Source organism: Doryrhamphus excisus, unplaced genomic scaffold (genome assembly GCF_030265055.1).
Source record: "Doryrhamphus excisus isolate RoL2022-K1 unplaced genomic scaffold, RoL_Dexc_1.0 HiC_scaffold_24, whole genome shotgun sequence".
Classification (NCBI taxonomy): domain Eukaryota; kingdom Metazoa; phylum Chordata; class Actinopteri; order Syngnathiformes; family Syngnathidae; genus Doryrhamphus; species Doryrhamphus excisus.
Window position 1 is genome coordinate 1,971,103 of NW_026652242.1, and position 12,363 is coordinate 1,983,465.

Sequence of the window (12,363 nt, forward strand, 5' to 3'; positions counted from 1 at the left end):
CCTTCTTGCGGTTTTGGCCGCATTACGCGCGCAAAAAGTGGAAGATTAAGATATACGGAATAACTAGAAAATTCCCGCGGAAATTTTGATGGACTGGCCACCTGTGCTGTGAACCTCGGGCCCGGTGTGCCAACGGCTACCGCGGTAGCACCTAGCAAGAAAGCCTCAAGTGCGGAAAAGGTTGATGCAGTCCCATAGTGTCCCCACATCATGCCAAGTGTGTATTTGCCTTTAAACTTGAGTAAATTAGCTAAAATGCTAAAATGCTAACGGCTACCGTGCTAACACATAGCAAAACAGCCTCAGGTCCTGAAAAGTTTGGGGCAGTCCTACAGTGTCCCCACATCATGCCATGTGTGTATTTTCCTCTAGACATGAGTAAATTAGCTAAAATGCTAACATGCTAACAGTCATCATGCTAGCACCTAGCAAGAGGGCCTCAAGTTTAGAAAGTACCAAGGTTGTCCTATAACCTCCCCACATCATGACATGTGCTTAGTAGCCTTTAGGCATGAGTAAATTAGCTTAAATGCTAACATGCTAACAGTTATCATGCTAGCACCTAGCAAGAGAACCTCAACTTTAGAAAGTGCCAAGGTTGTCCTGTAACATCCCTACACCATGCCATGTGTGTATTTGCCTGTAGACATGAGTAAATTAGCTTAAATGCTAACATGCTAACAGGCATTATGCTAGCACCTAGCAAGAGAGCCTCAAGTTTAGAAAGTGCCAAGGATGTCCTATAACGTCCCTGCATCATGCATGTGTTAATTTGCCTTTAAACATGAGCAAAGTAGCTTAAATGTTAACATGCTAACAGTCATCATGCTAGCACCTAGCAAGAGAGCCTCAAGTTTAGAAAGTGCCAAGGTTTAACCTCCCTACATCATGCCATGTGTGTATTTGCCTTTAGACATGAGTAAATTAGCTTAAATGCTAACATGCTAACGGCTAACATGCTAACAACTAGCAAGAGGGCCTCAAGTTTAGAAAGTGCCAAGGTTGTCCTATAACCTCCCTACATCATGCCATGTGTGTATTTGCCTTTAGACATGAGTAAATTAGCTTAAATGCTAACATGCTAACGGCTAACATGCTAACAACTAGCAAGAGGGCCTCAAGTTTAGAAAGTGCCAAGGTTGTCCTATAACCTCCCTACATCATGCCATGTGTGAATTTGCCTGTAGACATAAGTAAATTAGCTTAAATGCTAACATGCTAACGGCTACCATGCTAGCAACTAGCAAGAGGGCCTCAAGTTTAGAAAGTGCCAAGGTTGTCCTATAAACTCCCTACATCATGCCATGTGTGTATTTTCCTTTAGACATGAGTAAATTAGCTCAAATGCTAACATGCTAACGGCTAACATGCTAGCACCTAGCAAGACAGCCTCAAGTTTAGAAACTGCCAAGGATGTCCTATAACGTCCCTACATCATGCATGTGTGTATTTGCCTTTAAACATTAGCAAATTAGCTTAAATGCTAACATGCTAACAGCCATCATGCTAGCACCTAGCAAGAGAGTCCCAAGTTTAGAAAGTGCCAAGGTTGTCCTATAACCTCCCTACATCATGCCATGTGTGTATTTGCCTTTAGACATTAGTAAATTAGCATAAATGCTAACATGCTAACGGCTAACATGCTAGCACCTAGCAAGACAGCCTCAAGTTTAGAAACTGCCAAGGTTGTCCTATAACCTCACTACATCATGTCATGTGTGTATTTGCCTTTAAACGTGAGTAAATTAGCTTAAATGCTAACATGCTAACAATCATTATACTAGCACCTAGCAAGAGAGCCTCAAGTTTAGAAAGTGCCAAGGTTGTCCTATAACCTCCCTACACCATGCCATATGTGTATTTGCCTTTAGACATGAGTAAATTAGCTTAAACGCTAACATGCTAACGGCTACCATGCTAGCACATAGCAAGAGAGCCTCAAGTTTAGAAACTGCTAAGGTTGTCCTATAACCTCCCTACATCATGCCATGTGTGTATTTGCCTTTAGACATGAGTAAATTAGCTTAAATGCTAACATGCTAACGGCTAACATGCTAACAACTAGCAAGAGGGCCTCAAGTTTAGAAAGTGCCAAGGTTGTCCTATAACCTCCCTACATCATGCCATGTGTGAATTTGCCTGTAGACATAAGTAAATTAGCTTAAATGCTAACATGCTAACGGCTACCATGCTAGCAACTAGCAAGAGGGCCTCAAGTTTAGAAACTGCTAAGGTTGTCCTATAACCTCCCTACATCATGTCATGTGTGCAATTGCCTTTAAACGTGAGTAAATTAGCTTAAATGCTAACATGCTAACGGGTCCATGCTAGCACCTAGCAAGAGAGCCTCAAGTTTAGAAACTGCCAAGGTTGTCCTAGAACCTCCCTGCATCATGCCATGGGTGTATTTGCCTTTAAACATGAGTAAATTAGCTTAAATGCTAACATGCTAACATGCTAGCAATTAGCATTTAGCCACAGAGAGAGTTCAGAAGTTTATCTAAAAAATGAGCCATCAACCACGTTTCTACGTGGCCGTATGGCTGAGCTACAAGGCTGTGAAAAGTCTGTAAATTCTCGTTTTCTCTGGAATGCGGCTGTTCTAAAAATAGAATGGTGTACCTAATCTAGTGGCCGATTTTTTTTTCTATCGCAAATAGCGTCGCCATGGTTACACGAAACGTTCCAAAAAATAAATACCGCTGTAGTCCCGAGCATCACGATTCCGACGGTGTAACATGTGTGGGGGTCCTTCTTGCGGTTTTGGCCGCATTACGCGCACAAAAAGTGGAAGATTAAGATATAAGAATAACTAGAAAATTCCCGCGGAAATTTTGATGGACTGGCCACCTGTGCTGTGAACCTCGGGCCCGGTGGGCCAACGGCTACCGCGGTAGCACCTAGCAAGAAAGCCTCAAGTACGGAAAAAGTTGATGCAGTCCCATAGTGTCCCCACATCATGCCAAGTGTGTAATTGCCTTTAAACTTGAGTAAATTAGCTTAAATGCTAACATGCTAACAATCATTATGCTAGCACCTAGCAAGAGAGCCTCAAGTTTAGAAAGTGCCAAGGTTGTCCTATAACCTCCCTACATCATGCCATGTGTGTATTTGCCTTTAAACGTGAGTAAATTGGCTTAAATGCTAACATGCTAACGGCTACCATGCTAGCACCTAGCAAGAGGGCCTGAAGTTTAGAAACTGCCAAGGTTGTCCTATAACCTCCCCACATCATGCCATGTGTGTATTTGCCTTTAAACGTGAGTAAATTAGCTTATATGCTAACACGCTAACAGTCATTATGCTAGCACCTAGCAAGAGAGCCTCAAGTTTAGAAAGTGCCAAGGATGTCCTATAACGTCCCTGCATCATGCATGTGTGTATTTGCCTTTAAACATGAGCAAATTAGCTTAAATGCTAACATGCTAACAGTCATCATGCTAGCACCTAGCAAGAGACCCTCAAGTTTAGAAAGTGCCAAGGTTGTCCTATAACCTCCCTACATCATGTCATGTGTGTATTTGCATTTAGACATGAGTAAATTAGCTTAAATGCTAACACGCTAACGGCTAACATGCTAGCACCTAGCAAGAGAGTTTCAAGTTTACAAAGTGCCAAGGTTGTCCTTCAACCTCCCTATATCATGCCATGTGTGTATTTGCCTTTAAACGTGAGTAAATTAGCTTAAATGCTAACATGCTAACAGTTATCATGCTAGCACCTAGCAAGAGACCCTCAAGTTTAGAAAGTGCCAAGGTTGTCCTATAACCTCCCTACATCATGCCAAGTGTGTATTTGCCTTTAGACGTGAGTAAATTAGCTTAAATGCTAACATGCTAACGGCTAACATGCTAGCACCTAGCAAGACAGCCTCAAGTTTAGAAAGTGCCAAGGATGTCCTATGACGTCCCTGCATCATGCAAGTGTGTATTTGTCTTTAAACGTGAATAAATTAGCTTAAATGCTAACATGCTAACAATCATTATGCTAGCACCTAGCAAGAGAGCCTCAAGTTTAGAAAGTGCCAAGGTTGTCCTATAACCTCCCTACATCATGCCATGTGTGTATTTGCCTTTAGACATGAGTAAATTAGCTTAAATGCTAACGTGCTAACGGCTACCATGCTAGCACCTAGCAAGAGGGCCTCAAGTTTAGAAAGTGCCAAGGTTGTCCTATAACCTCCCTACATCATGTCATGTGTGCATTTGCCTGTAGACATGAGTAAAGTAGCTTAAATGCTAACATGCTAACGGCTACCATGCTAGCACCTAGCAAGAGGGCCTTAAGTTTAGAAACTGCCAAGGTTGTCCTATAACCTCCCCACATCATGCCATGTGTGTATTTGCCTTTAAACGTGAGTAAATTAGCTTATATGCTAACACGCTAACAGTCATTATGCTAGAACCTAGCAAGAGAGCCTCAAGTTTAGAAAGTGCCAAGGATGTCCTATAACGTCCCTGCATCACGCATGTGTGTATTTGCCTTTAAACATGAGCAAATTAGCTTAAATGCTAACATGCTAACAGTCATCATGCTAGCACCAAGCAAGAGAGTCCCAAGTTTAGAAAGTGCCAAGGGTGTCCTATAACCTCCCTACATCATGCCATGTGTGTATTTGCCTTTAGACATGAGTAAATTAGCTTAAATGCTAACATGCTAACAGTTATCATGCTAGCACCTAGCAAGAGAGCCTCAAGTTTAGAAAGTGCCAAGGATGTCCTATAACGTCCCTGCATCATGCATGTGTGTATATGCCTTTAAACGTGAGTAAATTAGCTTAAATGCTAACATGCTAACAGTTATCATGCTAGCACCTAGCAAGAGACCCTCAAGTTTAGAAAGTGCCAAGGTTGTCCTATAACCTCCCTACATCATGCCATGTGTGTATTTGCCTTTAGACATGAGTAAATTAGCTTAAATGCTAACATGCTAACAGTCATCATGCTAGCACCTAGCAAGAGAGCATCAAGTTGAGAAAGTGCCAAGGTTTTCCTATAACCTCCCTACATCCTGCCATGTGAGTATTTGCCTTTAGACATGAGTAAATTAGCTTAAATGCTAACATGCTAACGGCTAACATGCTAGCACCTAGCAAGACAGCCTCAAGTTTAGAAACTACCAAGGTTGTCCTATAACCTCCCCACATCATGTCATGTGTATATTTGCCTTTAAACGTGAGTAAATTAGCTTAAATGCTAACATGCTAACAATCATTATGCTAGCACCTAGCAAGACAGCCTCAAGTTTAGAAAGTGCCAAGGTTGTCCTATAACCTCCCTACACCGTGCCATATGTGTATTTGCCTGAAGACATGAGTAAATTAGCTTAAATGCTAACATGCTAATGGCTACCATGCTAGCACCTAGCAAGGGAGCATCAAGTTGAGAAAGTGCCAAGGTTGTCCTATAACCTCCTTACATCATGCCATGTGTGTATTTGCCTTTAGACATGAGTAAATTAGCTTAAATGCTAACATGCTAACGGCTACCATGTTAGCACCTAGCAAGAGGGTTTCAAGTTTAGAAAGTGCCAAGGTTGTCCTATAACCTCCCTATATCACGCCATGTGTGTATTTGCCTTTAAACGTGAGTAAATTAGCTTAAAGGCTAACATGCTAACAGTTATCATGGTAGCACCTAGCAAGAGAGCCTCAAGTTTAGAAAGTGCCAAGGTTGTCCTATAACCTCCCTACATCATGCCATGTGTGTATTTGCCTTTAGACATGAGTAAATTAGCTTAAATGTTAACATGCTAGCACCTAGCAAGACAGCCTTAAGTTTAGAAACTGCCAAGGATGTCCTATGACGTCCCTGCATCATGCATGTGTGTATTTGCCTTTAAACGTGAGCAAAATAGCTTAAATGCTAACATCCTAACAGTCATCATGCTAGCACCTAGCAAGAGAGTCCCAAGTTTAGAAAGTGCCAAGGTTGTCCTAACACCTCCCTACATCATGCCATGTGTGTATTTGCCTTTAAACGTGAGTAAATTAGCTTAAATGCTAACATGCTAACAGTCATCATGCTAGCACCTAGCAAGAGAGTCCCAAGTTTAGAAAGTGCCAAGGTTGTCCTATAACCTCCCTACATCATGCCATGTGTGTATTTGCCTTTAGACGTGAGTAAATTAGCTTAAATGCTAACATGCTAACGGATAACAAGCTAGCACCTAGCAAGACAGCCCCAAGTTTATAAACTACCAAGGTTGTCCTATAACCTCCCCACATCATGTCATGTGTGTATTTGCCTTTAAACATGAATAAATTAGCTTAAATGCTAACATGCTAACAGTCGTCATTCTAGCACCTAGCAAGAGAGCCTCAAGTTTAGAAAGTGCCAAGGTTGTCCAATAACCTCCCTACATCATGCCATGTGTGTATTTGCCTTTAAATGTGAGTAAATTAGCTTACATGCTAACATGCTAACAAATATCATGCTAGCACCTAGCAAGAGGGCCTCAAGTTCAGAAACTGCCAAGGTTGTCCTATAACCTCCCTACATCATGCCATGTGTGTATTTGCCTTTAAATGTGAGTAAATTAGCTTAAATGCTAACATGCTAACGGCTACCATGCTAGCACCTAGCAAGAGGGTTTCAAGTTTAGAAAGTGCCAAGGTTGTCCTATAACCTCCCTATATCATGCCATGTGTGTATTTGCCTTTAAATGTGAGTAAATTAGCTTAAATGTTAACATGCTAACAGTTATCATGCTAGCACCTAGCAAGAGGGCCTCAAGTTTAGAAAGTGCCAAGGTTGTCCTATAACCTCCCTACATCATGTCATGTGTGCATTTGCCTGTAGACATGAGTAAATTAGCTTAAAAGCTAACATGCTAACTGCTACCATGCTAGCACCTAGCAAGAGGGCCTGAAGTTTAGAAACTGCCAAGGTTGTCCTATAACCTCCCCACATCATGCCATGTGTGTATTTGCCTTTAAACGTGAGTAAATTAGCTTATATGCTAACACGCTAACAGTCATTATGCTAGCACCTAGCAAGAGAGCCTCAAGTTTAGAAAGTGCCAAGGATGTCCTATAACGTCCCTGCATCATGCATGTGTGTATTTGCCTTTAAACATGAGCAAATTAGCTTAAATGCTAACATTCTAACAGTCATCATGCTAGCACCTAGCAAGAGACCCTCAAGTTTAGAAAGTGCCAAGGTTGTCCTATAACCTCCCTACATCATGTCATGTGTGTATTTGCCTTTAGACATGAGTAAATTAGCTTAAATGCTAACATGCTAACGGCTAAGATGCTAGCACCTAGCAAGAGAGTTTCAAGTTTACAAAGTGCCAAGGTTGTCCTTCAACCTCCCTATATCATGCCATGTGTGTATTTGCCTTTAAACGTGGGTAAATTAGCTTAAATGCTAACATGCTAACAGTTATCATGCTAGCACCTAGCAAGAGACCCTCAAGTTTAAAAAGTGCCAAGGTTGTCCTAAAACGTCCCTGCATCATGCATGTGTGTATTTGCCTTTAGACATGAGTAAATTAGATTAAATGCTAACATGCTAACGGCTACCATGCTAACACCTAGCAAAACAGCCTCAGGTCCTGAAAAGTTTGGGGCAGTCCTACAGTGTCCCCACATCATGCCAAGTGTGTATTTGCCTTTAAACGTGAGTAAATTAGCTTAAATGCTAACATGCTAACAATCATTATGCTAGCAACTAGCAAGAGCGCCTCAAGTTTAGAAAGTGCCATGGTTGTCCTATAACCTCCCTACACCATGCCATATGTGTATTTGCCTGAAGACATGAGTAAATTAGCTTAAATGCTAACATGCTAACGGCTACCATGCTAGCACCTAGCAAGAGAGCATCAAGTTGAGAAAGTGCCAAGGTTGTCCTATAACCTCCCTACATCATGCCATGTGTGTATTTGCCTTTAGACATGAGTAAATTAGCTTAAATGCTAACATGCTAACGGCTACCATGCTAGCACCTAGCAAGAGGGTTTCAAGTTTAGAAAGTGCCAAGGTTGTCCTATATCATGCCATGTGTGTATTTGCCTTTAAACGTGGGTAAATTAGCTTAAATGCTAACATGCTAACAGTCATCATGCTAGCACCTAGCAAGAGAGTCCCAAGTTTAGAAAGTGCCAAGGTTGTCCTATAACCTCCCTACATCATGCCATGTGTGTATTTGCCTTTAAACGTGAGTAAATTAGCTTAAATGTTAACATGCTAACAATCATTATGCTAGTACCTAGCAAGAGAGCATCAAGTTTAGAAAGTGCCAAGGTTGTCCTATAACCTCCCTACATCATGCCATGTGTGTATTTGCCTTTAGACATGAGTAAATTAGCTTAAATGCTAACATGCTAACGGCTACCATGTTAGCACCTAGCAAGAGGGTTTCAAGTTTAGAAAGTGCCAAGGTTGTCCTATAACCTCCCTATATCATGCCATGTGTGTATTTGCCTTTAAACGTGAGTAAATTAGCTTAAATGCTAACATGCTAACAATCATTATGCTAGCACCTAGCAAGAGAGCCTCAAGTTTAGAAAGTGCCAAGGTTGTCCTATAACCTCCCTACATCATGCGTTGTGTGTATTTGCCTTTAGACATGAGTAAATTAGCTTAAATGCTAACATGCTAACGGCTAACATGCTAGCACCTAGCAAGACGGCCTCAAGTTTAGAAACTGCCAAGGTTGTCCTATAACCTCCCTACATCATGCCATGTGTGTATTTGCCTTTAGACCTGAGTAAATTAGCTTAAATGCTAACATGCTAACAGTTATCATGCTAGCACCTAGCAAGAGAGCCTCAAGTTTAGAAAGTGCCAAGGTTGTCCTATAACCTCCCTACATCATGCCATGTGTGTATTTGCCTTTAGACATGAGTAAATTAGCTTAAATGCTAACATGCTAACAGTCATCATGCTAGCACCTAGCAAGAGAGTCCCAAGTTTAGAAAGTGCCAAGGTTGTCCTATAACCTCCCGACATCATGCCATGTGTGTATTTGCCTTTAGACATGAGTAAATTAGCTTAAATGCTAACATGCTAACGGATAACATGCTAGCACCTAGCAAGACAGCCTCAAGTTTAGAAACTGCCAAGGTTGTCCTATAACCTCCCCACATCATGTCATGTGTGTATTTGCCTTTTAACGTGAGTGAATTAGCTTGAATGCTAACATGCTAACAATCATTATGCTAGCACCTAGCAAGAGAGCCTCAAGTTTAGAAAGTGCCAAGGTTGTCCTATAACCTCCCTACATCATGCCATGTGTGTATTTGCCTTTAGATGTGAGTAAATTAGCTTAAATGCTAACATGCTAACATGCTAGCAATTAGCATTTAGCCACAGAGAGACTTCAGAAGTTTATCTAAAAAATGAGCCATCAATCACGTTTCTACGTGGCCGTATGGCTGAGCTACAAGGCTGTGAAAAGTCTGTAAATTCTCATTCTTTTCACTGGCATGAGCTGTTCTAAAAATAGCCCAAATGTCCCTAATTTTTTGAACCATTGATTTTTGCGTTTTTCAAACGCGAATAGCGTCGCCATGGTTACACAAAACGTTCCAAAAAATAAATACCGCTGTAGTCCCGAGTGCCACGTTTCCGGCGGTGTAACATGTGTGGGGATCCTTCCTGCGGTTTTGGCCGCATTACGCGCACAAAAGTGGGAAGATTAAGATATAAGAATAACTAGAAAATTCCCGCGGAAATTTTGATGGACTGGCCACCTGTGCTGTGAACCTCGGGCCCGGTGCGCCAACGGCTACCGCGGTAGCACCTAGCAAGAAAGCCTCAAGTACGGAAAAGGTTGATGCAGTCCCATAGTGTCCCCACATCATGCCAAGTGTGTATTTGCCTTTAAACGTGAGTAAATTAGCTTAAATGCTAACATGCTCACAATCATTATGCTAGCACCTAGCAAGACAGCCTCAAGTTTAGAAAGTACCAAGGTTGTCCTATAACCTCCCTACACCATGCCATATGTGTATTTGCCTGAAGACATGAGTAAATTAGCTTAAATGCTAACATGCTAACGGCTAACATTTTAGCACCTAGCAAGAGAGCATCAAGTTGAGAAAGTGCCAAGGTTGTCCTATAACCTCCCTACATCATGCCATGTGTGTATTTGCCTTTAGACATGAGTAAATTAGCTTAAATGCTAACACGCTAACGGCTACCATGTTAGCACCTAGCAAGAGGGTTTCAAATTTAGAAAGTGCCAAGGTTGTCCTATAACCTCCCTACATCATGCCATGTGTGTATTTGCCTTTAAACGTGAGTAAATTAGCTTAAATGCTAACATGCTAAAAGTTATCATGCTAGCACCTAGCAAGAGACCCTCAAGTTTAGAAAGTGCCAAGGTTGTCCTATAACCTCCCTACATCATGCCATGTGTGTATTTGCCTTTAGACATGAGTAAATTAGCTTAAATGCTAACATGCTAACGGCTAACATACTAGCACCTAGCAAGACAGCCTCAAGTTTAGAAACTGCCAAGGATGTCCTATAACGTCCCTGCATCATGCATATGTTAATTTGCCTTTAAACATGAGCAAATTAGCTTAAGTGCTAACATGCTAACAGTCATCATGCTAGCACCTAGCAAGAGAGTCCCAAGTTTAGAAAGTGCCAAGGTTGTCCTATAACCTCCCTACATCATGCCATGTGTGTATTTGCCTTTAGACATGAGTAAATTAGGTTAAATGCTAACATGCTAACGGCTAATATGCTAGCACCTAGCAAGAGGGTTTCAAGTTTAGAAAGTGTCAAGGTTGTCCTATAACCTCCCTATATCTTGCCATGTGTGTATTTACCTTTAAACGTGAGTAAATTAGCTTAAATGCTAACATGCTAACAATCATTATGCTAGCACCTAGCAAGAGAGCCTCAAGTTTAGAAAGTGCCAAGGTTGTCCTATAACCTCCCTACACCATGCCATATGTGTTTTTGCCTGAAGATATAAGTAAATTAGCTAAAATGCTAACATGCTAACGGCTACCATGCTAGCACCTAGCAAGACAACATCAAGTTGAGAAAGTGCCAAGGTTGTCCTATAACCTCCCTACATCATGCCATGTGTGTATTTGCCTTTAAAAATGAGTAAATTAGCTTAAATGCTAACATGCTAACAGTTATCATGCTAGCACCTAGCAAGAGAGCCTCAAGTTTAGAAAGTGCCAAGGTTGTCCTATAACCTCCCTACATCATGCCATTTGTGTATTTGCCTTTAGACATGAGTAAATTAGCTTAATTGCTAACATGCTAGCACCTAGCAAGACAGCCTTAAGTTTAGAAACTGCCAAGGATGTCCTATGACGTCCCTGCATCATGCATGTGTGTATTTGCCTTTAAACGTGAATAAATTAGCTTAAATGCTAACATGCTAACAATCATTATGCTAGCACCTAGCAAGAGAGCCTCAAGTTTAGAAAGTGCCAAGGTTGTCCTATAACCTCCCTACATCATGCCATGTGTGTATATGCCTTTAAACGTGAGTAAATTAGCTTAAATGCTAACATGCTAACAGTTATCATGCTAGCACCTAGCAAGAGGGCCTCAAGTTTAGAAAGTGCCAAGGTTGTCCTATAACCTCCCTACATCATGCCATGTGTGTATTTGCCTTTAGACATGAGTAAATTAGCTTAAATGCTAACATGCAAACGGCTAACATGCTACCACCTAGCAAGACAGCCTCAAGTTTAGAAACTACCAAGGTTGTCCTATAACCTCCCCACATCATGTCATGTGTATATTTGCCTTTAAACGTGAGTAAATTAGCTTAAATGCTAACATGCTAACAATCATTATGCTAGCACCTAGCAAGACAGCCTCAAGTTTAGAAAGTGCCAAGGTTGTCCTATAACCTCCCTACACCATGCCATATGTGTATTTGCCTGAAGACATGAGTAAATTAGCTTAAATGCTAACATGCTAACGGCTACCATGTTAGCACCTAGCAAGAGGGTTTCAAGTTTAGAAAGTGCCAAGGTTGTCCTATAACCTCCCTATATCATGCCATGTGTGTATTTGCCTTTAAACGTGAGTAAATTAGCTTAAAGGCTAACATGCTAACAGTTATCATGCTAGCACCTAGCAAGAGAGCCTCAAGTTTAGAAAGTGCCAAGGTTGTCCTATAACCTCCCTACATCATGCCATGTGTGTATTTGCCTTTAGACATGAGTAAATTAGCTTAAATGCTAACATGCTAACGGCTAACATGCTAGCACCTAGCAAGAGAGCCTCAAGTTTAGAAACTGCCAAGGTTGTCCTATGACCTCCCTACATCATGCCATGTGTGTATTTGCCTTTAGACATGAGTAAATTAGCTTAAATGCTAACATGCTAACATGCTAGCAATTAGCATTTAGCCACAGAGAGAGTTCAGACGTTTATCT